A 14,226-nucleotide genomic window follows, 5' to 3' on the forward strand; every position below is an offset into this window, starting at 1 on the left:
GCCCGCATCAAATCTATCCCACACTCTTAAGAGAAGTAAGACACCAAATAGCACAGGCTCTCACCATCATTTTACAATCCTCTCTGGCTACAGGTGTGGTGCCCGACCACTGGAGGACTGCTAACGTGCTACCGTTCTTGCAAAAGGGAGAGAGGGATAGACCGCATAATTACAGGCCAGTCAGCCTAACCTCGGTGGTGGGAAAATTATTGGAAAAAGTTCTGAGGGACAGGAGAAATCTTCATTTAGAAAGACACGGATTAATCAGGGACAGTCAGCATGGATTTCTTAACGGAAGGTCGTGTCTGACTAACGCAATTCAATTTTTCGAGGAGGTAACAAGGAGGGTCGATGAGGGTAGTGCCTTTGATGTAGTCTATATGGATTTTAGCAAGGCTTTTGATAAGGTCCCACATGCCAGATTGGTCATGAAAGTAAAAGCCCATGGGATCCAAGGCAAAGTGGCAAGTTGGATCCAAAATTGGCTCAGAGGCAGGAAACAAAGGGTAATGGTCGAAGGGTGTTTTTGTGACCGGAAGGCTGTTTCCAGTGGGGTTCCGCAGGGCTCACAGAATCACAGAAACCCCACAGTGCAGATAGAGGCCATTTCGGCCCATCGAGCCTGCAGCGACTCAGTACTGGGCCCTTTGCTTTTTCTGGTATATATCAATGATTTGGATTTGAATGTAGGAAGTATGATTAAGAAGTTTGCAGATGATACAAAAATTGGCCGTGTGGTTAATAATGAAACAGAATGCTGTAGACTGCAGGAAGATATCAATAGACTCGTCTAGTGGGCAGAACAGTGGCAAATGGAATTCAGTTGGAATACACAATAAATGGTAGGACACTGAGAAATGCAGAGGATCAGCGGGACCTTGGAGTGCATGTCCACAGATCCCTGAAGGTAGCAGGACAGGTAGATAAAGTGGTTAAGCAGGCATACGGGATACTTGCCTTTATTAGCCGAGGCGTAGAATATAAGAGCGGGGAGGTTATGCTTCAACTGTATAAAACACTAGTTAGGCCGCAGCTAGAGTGCCGCGTGCAGTTCTGGTCACCACATTACAAGAAGGATGCGATTGCACTAGAGAAGGTGCAGAGGAGATTTCCGAGGATGTTGCCTGGGCTGGGGAATTTTAGTTATGAGGAAAGATTGGATAGGCTGGGGTTGTTTTCTTTGGAACACAGGAGGCTGAGGCGAGACCTAATTGAGGTGTGTAAAATTATGAGGGGCCGAGATAGAGTGGATAGGAAGGACCTATTTCCCTTAGCAGAAGGGTCAATAATAGATTTCAAGTAATTGGTAGGAGGTTTACAGGGAATTTGAGGAGACATTTTTTCACCCAGTGAATGGTGGGGGTCTGGAATGCACTGCCTGAAAGGGTGGTAGAGGCAGAAACCCTCATCACGTTTAAAAAGTACTTGGATATGCACTTGAACTGCCGTAACCTACAAGGCTACGGACCAAGTGCTGTAAAGTGGGATTTGGGTGGATTGCTCTTTGTCGGCTGGCACGGACAAGATGGGCCGAATGGCCTCCTTCTGTGCTGTAAATTTCTATGATTCTGCCTGATCATGTGACATCTGCCCACACGACTTCTACAAATGTTATTACATTGTAGCCAGGATTGTTTAGTTTCCAATTCCGCCCATTTTGAAGCCAGGTCTCCGTTATGGCTACTATTGCATAACCCCATGTGGCAACTTGCGCCTGCAACTCGTCAATCTTATTTGTAACGCTCCTCGCATTAACACACATGCATTTCAACAGCATGCTAGTTGGCTTTGCTTTTTTCCTGAATTTAACTGCTGCTCTTTCTACATTCTTCTTTGTTCTGTTGCTGTTTGTCCCTCCGAGTTTTCTATGCACCTTGTCTCTCCTCTCTGCTGCTGTGTCCTGGTGGCCCTCCGCCAGTGTGTGTATTTTGGCTATCTTATTTTCTTCTTCTGCTTATTTCGGCCCTGTGTCTGGAGCCCCTTGCATTTGTGTAGCAGCAGGAGAATGTGCAGCGAAGAAATGGTCAAAGGAAAGCGAGAGAGAGAGAGAGAGAGAGAGAGAGCAGCAAAAAGGATGTTGATTGATTAAGAGCAGTGTGTGCGCGTGTGTGTGCAAAACGTCGAGCAGCCTGTGGCGGCAGCAAAAGCCTACTGCACCTGGTATTCCCAGGCAGTCTCCCATCCAAGTACTAACCAGGCCTGACTCTGCTTAGCTTCCGAGATCAGACGAGATCAGGCGCATTCAGACTAGTATGGCCGTAGGCATATGCTAGCTGGCTTTCTCTTTACTTAAAGCTGTCGCCCATTTTTTTCTCTTCTACGCATTCATACAAGTATTCAACACTCAATTTACATTTACAAATTTTACTCCTCCCGCAACCCCCCACCCCCCCTCCACCTCTTCTTGCTGCTCTGCCTCCCACACAAACAAACTACAAGCCCAACCCTTCATTGCCTTCTATTCAAATATTACATCAAATAAACATGCTCAAACACCAAGTCTTAAGGGCTGTAGCATCTTTCAAACTGGACAAATACCCAGGCCCGCATCAAATCTATCCCACACTCTTAAGAGAAGTAAGACACCAAATAGCACAGGCTCTCACCATCATTTTACAATCCTCTCTGGCTACAGGTGTGGTGCCCGACCACTGGAGGACTGCTAACGTGCTACCGTTCTTTCAAAAGGGAGAGAGGGATAGACCGCATAATTACAGGCCAGTCAGCCTAACCTCGGTGGTGGGAAAATTATTGGAAAAAGTTCTGAGGGACAGGAGAAATCTTCATTTAGAAAGACACGGATTAATCAGGGACAGTCAGCATGGATTTCTTAACGGAAGGTCGTGTCTGACTAACGCAATTCAATTTTTCGAGGAGGTAACAAGGAGGGTCGATGAGGGTAGTGCCTTTGATGTAGTCTATATGGATTTTAGCAAGGCTTTTGATAAGGTCCCGCATGCCAGATTGGTCACGAAAGTAAAAGCCCATGGGATCCAAGGCAAAGTGGCAAGTTGGATCCAAAATTGGCTCAGAGGCAGGAAACAAAGGGTAATGGTCGAAGGGTGTTTTTGTGACCGGAAGGCTGTTTCCAGTGGGGTTCCGCAGGGCTCACAGAATCACAGAAACCCCACAGTGCAGATAGAGGCCATTTCGGCCCATCGAGCCTGCAGCGACTCAGTACTGGGCCCTTTGCTTTTTCTGGTATATATCAATGATTTGGATTTGAATGTAGGAAGTATGATTAAGAAGTTTGCAGATGATACAAAAATTGGCCGTGTGGTTAATAATGAAACAGAATGCTGTAGACTGCAGGAAGATATCAATGGACTCGTCTAGTGGGCAGAACAGTGGCAAATGGAATTCAGTTGGAATACACAATAAATGGTAGGACACTGAGAAATGCAGAGGATCAGCGGGACCTTGGAGTGCATGTCCACAGATCCCTGAAGGTAGCAGGACAGGTAGATAAAGTGGTTAAGCAGGCATACGGGATACTTGCCTTTATTAGCCGAGGCGTAGAATATAAGAGCGGGGAGGTTATGCTTCAACTGTATAAAACACTAGTTAGGCCGCAGCTAGAGTGCCGCGTGCAGTTCTGGTCACCACATTACAAGAAGGATGCGATTGCACTAGAGAAGGTGCAGAGGAGATTTCCGAGGATGTTGCCTGGGCTGGGGAATTTTAGTTATGAGGAAAGATTGGATAGGCTGGGGTTGTTTTCTTTGGAACACAGGAGGCTGAGGCGAGACCTAATTGAGGTGTGTAAAATTATGAGGGGCCGAGATAGAGTGGATAGGAAGGACCTATTTCCCTTAGCAGAAGGGTCAATAATAGATTTCAAGTAATTGGTAGGAGGTTTACAGGGAATTTGAGGAGACATTTTTTCACCCAGTGAATGGTGGGGGTCTGGAATGCACTGCCTGAAAGGGTGGTAGAGGCAGAAACCCTCATCACGTTTAAAAAGTACTTGGATATGCACTTGAACTGCCGTAACCTACAAGGCTACGGACCAAGTGCTGTAAAGTGGGATTTGGGTGGATTGCTCTTTGTCGGCTGGCACGGACAAGATGGGCCGAATGGCCTCCTTCTGTGCTGTAAATTTCTATGATTCTGCCTGATCATGTGACATCTGCCCACACGACTTCGACAAATGTTATTACATTGTAGCCAGGATTGTTTAGTTTCCAATTCCGCCCATTTTGAAGCCAGGTCTCCGTTATGGCTACTATTGCATAACCCCATGTGGCAACTTGCGCCTGCAACTCGTCAATCTTATTTGTAACGCTCCTCGCATTAACACACATGCATTTCAACAGCATGCTAGTTGGCTTTGCTTTTTTCCTGAATTTAACTGCTGCTCTTTCTACATTCTTCTTTGTTCTGTTGCTGTTTGTCCCTCCGAGTTTTCTATGCACCTTGTCTCTCCTCTCTGCTGCTGTGTCCTGGTGGCCCTCCGCCAGTGTGTGTATTTTGGCTATCTTATTTTCTTCTTCTGCTTATTTCGGCCCTGTGTCTGGAGCCCCTTGCATTTGTGTAGCAGCAGGAGAATGTGCAGCGAAGAAATGGTCAAAGGAAAGCGAGAGAGAGAGAGAGAGAGAGCAGCAAAAAGGATGTTGATTGATTAAGAGCAGTGTGTGCGCGTGTGTGTGTAAAACGTTGAGCAGCCTGTGGCGGCAGCAAAAGCCTACTGCACCTGGTATTCCCAGGCGGTCTCCCATCCAAGTACTAACCAGGCCTGACTCTGCTTAGCTTCCAGAGATCAGACGAGATCAGGCGCATTCAGACTAGTATGGCCGTAGGCATATGCTAGCTGGCTTTCTCTTTACTTAAAGCTGTCGCCCATTTTTTTCTCTTCTACGCATTCATACAAGTATTCAACACTCAATTTACATTTACAAATTTTACTCCTCCCGCAACCCCCCACCCCCCCTCCACCTCTTCTTGCTGCTCTGCCTCCCACACAAACAAACTACAAGCCCAACCCTTCATTGCCTTCTATTCAAATATTACATCAAATAAACATGCTCAAACACCAAGTCTTAAGGGCTGTAGCATCTTTCAAACTGGACAAATACCCAGGCCCGCATCAAATCTATCCCACACTCTTAAGAGAAGTAAGACACCAAATAGCACAGGCTCTCACCATCATTTTACAATCCTCTCTGGCTACAGGTGTGGTGCCCGACCACTGGAGGACTGCTAACGTGCTACCGTTCTTTCAAAAGGGAGAGAGGGATAGACCGCATAATTACAGGCCAGTCAGCCTAACCTCGGTGGTGGGAAAATTATTGGAAAAAGTTCTGAGGGACAGGAGAAATCTTCATTTAGAAAGACACGGATTAATCAGGGACAGTCAGCATGGATTTCTTAACGGAAGGTCGTGTCTGACTAACGCAATTCAATTTTTCGAGGAGGTAACAAGGAGGGTCGATGAGGGTAGTGCCTTTGATGTAGTCTATATGGATTTTAGCAAGGCTTTTGATAAGGTCCCGCATGCCAGATTGGTCACGAAAGTAAAAGCCCATGGGATCCAAGGCAAAGTGGCAAGTTGGATCCAAAATTGGCTCAGAGGCAGGAAACAAAGGGTAATGGTCGAAGGGTGTTTTTGTGACCGGAAGGCTGTTTCCAGTGGGGTTCCGCAGGGCTCACAGAATCACAGAAACCCCACAGTGCAGATAGAGGCCATTTCGGCCCATCGAGCCTGCACCGACTCAGTACTGGGCCCTTTGCTTTTTCTGGTATATATCAATGATTTGGATTTGAATGTAGGAAGTATGATTAAGAAGTTTGCAGATGATACAAAAATTGGCCGTGTGGTTAATAATGAAACAGAATGCTGTAGACTGCAGGAAGATATCAATGGACTCGTCTAGTGGGCAGAACAGTGGCAAATGGAATTCAGTTGGAATACACAATAAATGGTAGGACACTGAGAAATGCAGAGGATCAGCGGGACCTTGGAGTGCATGTCCACAGATCCCTGAAGGTAGCAGGACAGGTAGATAAAGTGGTTAAGCAGGCATACGGGATACTTGCCTTTATTAGCCGAGGCGTAGAATATAAGAGCGGGGAGGTTATGCTTCAACTGTATAAAACACTAGTTAGGCCGCAGCTAGAGTGCCGCGTGCAGTTCTGGTCACCACATTACAAGAAGGATGCGATTGCACTAGAGAAGGTGCAGAGGAGATTTCCGAGGATGTTGCCTGGGCTGGGGAATTTTAGTTATGAGGAAAGATTGGATAGGCTGGGGTTGTTTTCTTTGGAACACAGGAGGCTGAGGCGAGACCTAATTGAGGTGTGTAAAATTATGAGGGGCCGAGATAGAGTGGATAGGAAGGACCTATTTCCCTTAGCAGAAGGGTCAATAATAGATTTCAAGTAATTGGTAGGAGGTTTACAGGGAATTTGAGGAGACATTTTTTCACCCAGTGAATGGTGGGGGTCTGGAATGCACTGCCTGAAAGGGTGGTAGAGGCAGAAACCCTCATCACGTTTAAAAAGTACTTGGATATGCACTTGAACTGCTGTAACCTACAAGGCTACGGACCAAGTGCTGTAAAGTGGGATTTGGGTGGATTGCTCTTTGTCGGCTGGCACGGACAAGATGGGCCGAATGGCCTCCTTCTGTGCTGTAAATTTCTATGATTCTGCCTGATCATGTGACATCTGCCCACACGACTTCTACAAATGTTATTACATTGTAGCCAGGATTGTTTAGTTTCCAATTCCGCCCATTTTGAAGCCAGGTCTCCGTTATGGCTACTATTGCATAACCCCATGTGGCAACTTGCGCCTGCAACTCGTCAATCTTATTTGTAACGCTCCTCGCATTAACACACATGCATTTCAACAGCATGCTAGTTGGCTTTGCTTTTTTCCTGAATTTAACTGCTGCTCTTTCTACATTCTTCTTTGTTCTGTTGCTGTTTGTCCCTCCGAGTTTTCTATGCACCTTGTCTCTCCTCTCTGCTGCTGTGTCCTGGTGGCCCTCCGCCAGTGTGTGTATTTTGGCTATCTTATTTTCTTCTTCTGCTTATTTCGGCCCTGTGTCTGGAGCCCCTTGCATTTGTGTAGCAGCAGGAGAATGTGCAGCGAAGAAATGGTCAAAGGAAAGCGAGAGAGAGAGAGAGAGAGAGAGAGAGAGAGCAGCAAAAAGGATGTTGATTGATTAAGAGCAGTGTGTGCGCGCAAAACGTTGAGCAGCCTGTGGTGGCAGCAAAAGCCTACTGCACCTGGTATTCCCAGGCAGTCTCCCATCCAAGTACTAACCAGGCCTGACTCTGCTTAGCTTCCGAGATCAGACGAGATCGGGCGCATTCAGACTAGTATGGCCGTAGGCATATGCTAGCTGGCTTTCTCTTTACTTAAAGCTGTCGCCCATTTTTTTCTCTTCTACGCATTCATACAAGTATTCAACACTCAATTTACATTTACAAATTTTACTCCTCCCGCAACCCCCCACCCCCCCTCCACCTCTTCTTGCTGCTCTGCCTCCCACACAAACAAACTACAAGCCCAACCCTTCATTGCCTTCTATTCAAATATTACATCAAATAAACATGCTCAAACACCAAGTCTTAAGGGCTGTAGCATCTTTCAAACTGGACAAATACCCAGGCCCGCATCAAATCTATCCCACACTCTTAAGAGAAGTAAGACACCAAATAGCACAGGCTCTCACCATCATTTTACAATCCTCTCTGGCTACAGGTGTGGTGCCCGACCACTGGAGGACTGCTAACGTGCTACCGTTCTTTCAAAAGGGAGAGAGGGATAGACCGCATAATTACAGGCCAGTCAGCCTAACCTCGGTGGTGGGAAAATTATTGGAAAAAGTTCTGAGGGACAGGAGAAATCTTCATTTAGAAAGACACGGATTAATCAGGGACAGTCAGCATGGATTTCTTAACGGAAGGTCGTGTCTGACTAACGCAATTCAATTTTTCGAGGAGGTAACAAGGAGGGTCGATGAGGGTAGTGCCTTTGATGTAGTCTATATGGATTTTAGCAAGGCTTTTGATAAGGTCCCACATGCCAGATTGGTCACGAAAGTAAAAGCCCATGGGATCCAAGGCAAAGTGGCAAGTTGGATCCAAAATTGGCTCAGAGGCAGGAAACAAAGGGTAATGGTCGAAGGGTGTTTTTGTGACCGGAAGGCTGTTTCCAGTGGGGTTCCGCAGGGCTCACAGAATCACAGAAACCCCACAGTGCAGATAGAGGCCATTTCGGCCCATCGAGCCTGCACCGACTCAGTACTGGGCCCTTTGCTTTTTCTGGTATATATCAATGATTTGGATTTGAATGTAGGAAGTATGATTAAGAAGTTTGCAGATGATACAAAAATTGGCCGTGTGGTTAATAATGAAACAGAATGCTGTAGACTGCAGGAAGATATCAATGGACTCGTCTAGTGGGCAGAACAGTGGCAAATGGAATTCAGTTGGAATACACAATAAATGGTAGGACACTGAGAAATGCAGAGGATCAGCGGGACCTTGGAGTGCATGTCCACAGATCCCTGAAGGTAGCAGGACAGGTAGATAAAGTGGTTAAGCAGGCATACGGGATACTTGCCTTTATTAGCCGAGGCGTAGAATATAAGAGCGGGGAGGTTATGCTTCAACTGTATAAAACACTAGTTAGGCCGCAGCTAGAGTGCCGCGTGCAGTTCTGGTCACCACATTACAAGAAGGATGCGATTGCACTAGAGAAGGTGCAGAGGAGATTTCCGAGGATGTTGCCTGGGCTGGGGAATTTTAGTTATGAGGAAAGATTGGATAGGCTGGGGTTGTTTTCTTTGGAACACAGGAGGCTGAGGCGAGACCTAATTGAGGTGTGTAAAATTATGAGGGGCCGAGATAGAGTGGATAGGAAGGACCTATTTCCCTTAGCAGAAGGGTCAATAATAGATTTCAAGTAATTGGTAGGAGGTTTACAGGGAATTTGAGGAGACATTTTTTCACCCAGTGAATGGTGGGGGTCTGGAATGCACTGCCTGAAAGGGTGGTAGAGGCAGAAACCCTCATCACGTTTAAAAAGTACTTGGATATGCACTTGAACTGCCGTAACCTACAAGGCTACGGACCAAGTGCTGTAAAGTGGGATTTGGGTGGATTGCTCTTTGTCGGCTGGCACGGACAAGATGGGCCGAATGGCCTCCTTCTGTGCTGTAAATTTCTATGATTCTGCCTGATCATGTGACATCTGCCCACACGACTTCTACAAATGTTATTACATTGTAGCCAGGATTGTTTAGTTTCCAATTCCGCCCATTTTGAAGCCAGGTCTCCGTTATGGCTACTATTGCATAACCCCATGTGGCAACTTGCGCCTGCAACTCGTCAATCTTATTTGTAACGCTCCTCGCATTAACACACATGCATTTCAACAGCATGCTAGTTGGCTTTGCTTTTTTCCTGAATTTAACTGCTGCTCTTTCTACATTCTTCTTTGTTCTGTTGCTGTTTGTCCCTCCGAGTTTTCTATGCACCTTGTCTCTCCTCTCTGCTGCTGTGTCCTGGTGGCCCTCCGCCAGTGTGTGTATTTTGGCTATCTTATTTTCTTCTTCTGCTTATTTCGGCCCTGTGTCTGGAGCCCCTTGCATTTGTGTAGCAGCAGGAGAATGTGCAGCGAAGAAATGGTCAAAGGAAAGCGAGAGAGAGAGAGAGAGAGAGAGAGAGAGCAGCAAAAAGGATGTTGATTGATTAAGAGCAGTGTGTGCGCGCAAAACGTTGAGCAGCCTGTGGTGGCAGCAAAAGCCTACTGCACCTGGTATTCCCAGGCAGTCTCCCATCCAAGTACTAACCAGGCCTGACTCTGCTTAGCTTCCGAGATCAGACGAGATCGGGCGCATTCAGACTAGTATGGCCGTAGGCATATGCTAGCTGGCTTTCTCTTTACTTAAAGCTGTCGCCCATTTTTTTCTCTTCTACGCATTCATACAAGTATTCAACACTCAATTTACATTTACAAATTTTACTCCTCCCGCAACCCCCCACCCCCCCTCCACCTCTTCTTGCTGCTCTGCCTCCCACACAAACAAACTACAAGCCCAACCCTTCATTGCCTTCTATTCAAATATTACATCAAATAAACATGCTCAAACACCAAGTCTTAAGGGCTGTAGCATCTTTCAAACTGGACAAATACCCAGGCCCGCATCAAATCTATCCCACACTCTTAAGAGAAGTAAGACACCAAATAGCACAGGCTCTCACCATCATTTTACAATCCTCTCTGGCTACAGGTGTGGTGCCCGACCACTGGAGGACTGCTAACGTGCTACCGTTCTTTCAAAAGGGAGAGAGGGATAGACCGCATAATTACAGGCCAGTCAGCCTAACCTCGGTGGTGGGAAAATTATTGGAAAAAGTTCTGAGGGACAGGAGAAATCTTCATTTAGAAAGACACGGATTAATCAGGGACAGTCAGCATGGATTTCTTAACGGAAGGTCGTGTCTGACTAACGCAATTCAATTTTTCGAGGAGGTAACAAGGAGGGTCGATGAGGGTAGTGCCTTTGATGTAGTCTATATGGATTTTAGCAAGGCTTTTGATAAGGTCCCACATGCCAGATTGGTCACGAAAGTAAAAGCCCATGGGATCCAAGGCAAAGTGGCAAGTTGGATCCAAAATTGGCTCAGAGGCAGGAAACAAAGGGTAATGGTCGAAGGGTGTTTTTGTGACCGGAAGGCTGTTTCCAGTGGGGTTCCGCAGGGCTCACAGAATCACAGAAACCCCACAGTGCAGATAGAGGCCATTTCGGCCCATCGAGCCTGCACCGACTCAGTACTGGGCCCTTTGCTTTTTCTGGTATATATCAATGATTTGGATTTGAATGTAGGAAGTATGATTAAGAAGTTTGCAGATGATACAAAAATTGGCCGTGTGGTTAATAATGAAACAGAATGCTGTAGACTGCAGGAAGATATCAATGGACTCGTCTAGTGGGCAGAACAGTGGCAAATGGAATTCAGTTGGAATACACAATAAATGGTAGGACACTGAGAAATGCAGAGGATCAGCGGGACCTTGGAGTGCATGTCCACAGATCCCTGAAGGTAGCAGGACAGGTAGATAAAGTGGTTAAGCAGGCATACGGGATACTTGCCTTTATTAGCCGAGGCGTAGAATATAAGAGCGGGGAGGTTATGCTTCAACTGTATAAAACACTAGTTAGGCCGCAGCTAGAGTGCCGCGTGCAGTTCTGGTCACCACATTACAAGAAGGATGCGATTGCACTAGAGAAGGTGCAGAGGAGATTTCCGAGGATGTTGCCTGGGCTGGGGAATTTTAGTTATGAGGAAAGATTGGATAGGCTGGGGTTGTTTTCTTTGGAACACAGGAGGCTGAGGCGAGACCTAATTGAGGTGTGTAAAATTATGAGGGGCCGAGATAGAGTGGATAGGAAGGACCTATTTCCCTTAGCAGAAGGGTCAATAATAGATTTCAAGTAATTGGTAGGAGGTTTACAGGGAATTTGAGGAGACATTTTTTCACCCAGTGAATGGTGGGGGTCTGGAATGCACTGCCTGAAAGGGTGGTAGAGGCAGAAACCCTCATCACGTTTAAAAAGTACTTGGATATGCACTTGAACTGCCGTAACCTACAAGGCTACGGACCAAGTGCTGTAAAGTGGGATTTGGGTGGATTGCTCTTTGTCGGCTGGCACGGACAAGATGGGCCGAATGGCCTCCTTCTGTGCTGTAAATTTCTATGATTCTGCCTGATCATGTGACATCTGCCCACACGACTTCGACAAATGTTATTACATTGTAGCCAGGATTGTTTAGTTTCCAATTCCGCCCATTTTGAAGCCAGGTCTCCGTTATGGCTACTATTGCATAACCCCATGTGGCAACTTGCGCCTGCAACTCGTCAATCTTATTTGTAACGCTCCTCGCATTAACACACATGCATTTCAACAGCATGCTAGTTGGCTTTGCTTTTTTCCTGAATTTAACTGCTGCTCTTTCTACATTCTTCTTTGTTCTGTTGCTGTTTGTCCCTCCGAGTTTTCTATGCACCTTGTCTCTCCTCTCTGCTGCTGTGTCCTGGTGGCCCTCCGCCAGTGTGTGTATTTTGGCTATCTTATTTTCTTCTTCTGCTTATTTCGGCCCTGTGTCTGGAGCCCCTTGCATTTGTGTAGCAGCAGGAGAATGTGCAGCGAAGAAATGGTCAAAGGAAAGCGAGAGAGAGAGAGAGAGCAGCAAAAAGGATGTTGATTGATTAAGAGCAGTGTGTGCGCGCAAAACGTTGAGCAGCCTGTGGTGGCAGCAAAAGCCTACTGCACCTGGTATTCCCAGGCAGTCTCCCATCCAAGTACTAACCAGGCCTGACTCTGCTTAGCTTCCGAGATCAGACGAGATCGGGCGCATTCAGACGAGTATGGCCGTAGGCATATGCTAGCTGGCTTTCTCTTTACTTAAAGCTGTCGCCCATTTTTTTCTCTTCTACGCATTCATACAAGTATTCAACACTCAATTTACATTTACAAATTTTACTCCTCCCGCAACCCCCCACCCCCCCTCCACCTCTTCTTGCTGCTCTGCCTCCCACACAAACAAACTACAAGCCCAACCCTTCATTGCCTTCTATTCAAATATTACATCAAATAAACATGCTCAAACACCAAGTCTTAAGGGCTGTAGCATCTTTCAAACTGGACAAATACCCAGGCCCGCATCAAATCTATCCCACACTCTTAAGAGAAGTAAGACACCAAATAGCACAGGCTCTCACCATCATTTTACAATCCTCTCTGGCTACAGGTGTGGTGCCCGACCACTGGAGGACTGCTAACGTGCTACCGTTCTTTCAAAAGGGAGAGAGGGATAGACCGCATAATTACAGGCCAGTCAGCCTAACCTCGGTGGTGTGAAAATTATTGGAAAAAGTTCTGAGGGACAGGAGAAATCTTCATTTAGAAAGACACGGATTAATCAGGGACAGTCAGCATGGATTTCTTAACGGAAGGTCGTGTCTGACTAACGCAATTCAATTTTTCGAGGAGGTAACAAGGAGGGTCGATGAGGGTAGTGCCTTTGATGTAGTCTATATGGATTTTAGCAAGGCTTTTGATAAGGTCCCACATGCCAGATTGGTCACGAAAGTAAAAGCCCATGGGATCCAAGGCAAAGTGGCAAGTTGGATCCAAAATTGGCTCAGAGGCAGGAAACAAAGGGTAATGGTCGAAGGGTGTTTTTGTGACCGGAAGGCTGTTTCCAGTGGGGTTCCGCAGGGCTCACAGAATCACAGAAACCCCACAGTGCAGATAGAGGCCATTTCGGCCCATCGAGCCTGCACCGACTCAGTACTGGGCCCTTTGCTTTTTCTGGTATATATCAATGATTTGGATTTGAATGTAGGAAGTATGATTAAGAAGTTTGCAGATGATACAAAAATTGGCCGTGTGGTTAATAATGAAACAGAATGCTGTAGACTGCAGGAAGATATCAATGGACTCGTCTAGTGGGCAGAACAGTGGCAAATGGAATTCAGTTGGAATACACAATAAATGGTAGGACACTGAGAAATGCAGAGGATCAGCGGGACCTTGGAGTGCATGTCCACAGATCCCTGAAGGTAGCAGGACAGGTAGATAAAGTGGTTAAGCAGGCATACGGGATACTTGCCTTTATTAGCCGAGGCGTAGAATATAAGAGCGGGGAGGTTATGCTTCAACTGTATAAAACACTAGTTAGGCCGCAGCTAGAGTGCCGCGTGCAGTTCTGGTCACCACATTACAAGAAGGATGCGATTGCACTAGAGAAGGTGCAGAGGAGATTTCCGAGGATGTTGCCTGGGCTGGGGAATTTTAGTTATGAGGAAAGATTGGATAGGCTGGGGTTGTTTTCTTTGGAACACAGGAGGCTGAGGCGAGACCTAATTGAGGTGTGTAAAATTATGAGGGGCCGAGATAGAGTGGATAGGAAGGACCTATTTCCCTTAGCAGAAGGGTCAATAATAGATTTCAAGTAATTGGTAGGAGGTTTACAGGGAATTTGAGGAGACATTTTTTCACCCAGTGAATGGTGGGGGTCTGGAATGCACTGCCTGAAAGGGTGGTAGAGGCAGAAACCCTCATCACGTTTAAAAAGTACTTGGATATGCACTTGAACTGCCGTAACCTACAAGGCTACGGACCAAGTGCTGTAAAGTGGGATTTGGGTGGATTGCTCTTTGTCGGCTGGCACGGACAAGATGGGCCGAATGGCCTCCTTCTGT

The 14,226-nt window shown here is 46.5% G+C and overlaps 4 non-coding genes and 1 pseudogene across 4 annotated transcripts; all 5 read right to left on the reverse strand.

Annotated features, from left to right (window-relative positions):
- Positions 1-2,145: 2,145 nt before the first annotated feature.
- LOC147103700 (5S ribosomal RNA) lies at positions 2,146-2,264 on the reverse strand. The gene has a single exon (XR_015072860.1). It is a non-coding gene; the product is annotated as a 5S ribosomal RNA (ribosomal RNA).
- Positions 2,265-4,681: 2,417 nt separating this feature from the next.
- LOC147103701 (5S ribosomal RNA) lies at positions 4,682-4,801 on the reverse strand (annotated as a pseudogene).
- Positions 4,802-7,220: 2,419 nt separating this feature from the next.
- Positions 7,221-7,339, reverse strand: LOC147103702 (5S ribosomal RNA). Its single transcript, XR_015072643.1, has one exon. It is a non-coding gene; the product is annotated as a 5S ribosomal RNA (ribosomal RNA).
- A 2,417-nt stretch (positions 7,340-9,756) lies between these two features.
- Positions 9,757-9,875, reverse strand: LOC147103703 (5S ribosomal RNA). The gene has a single exon (XR_015072644.1). It is a non-coding gene; the product is annotated as a 5S ribosomal RNA (ribosomal RNA).
- Positions 9,876-12,280: 2,405 nt separating this feature from the next.
- LOC147103704 (5S ribosomal RNA) lies at positions 12,281-12,399 on the reverse strand. Its single transcript, XR_015072821.1, has one exon. It is a non-coding gene; the product is annotated as a 5S ribosomal RNA (ribosomal RNA).
- Between the last annotated feature and the right edge of the window lie 1,827 nt (positions 12,400-14,226).

Source organism: Somniosus microcephalus, chromosome 19 (assembly GCF_052327205.1).
Source record: "Somniosus microcephalus isolate GS21.2 chromosome 19, FLI_Smic_1.0, whole genome shotgun sequence".
In the NCBI taxonomy this organism is placed as follows: Eukaryota; Metazoa; Chordata; class Chondrichthyes; order Squaliformes; family Somniosidae; genus Somniosus; species Somniosus microcephalus.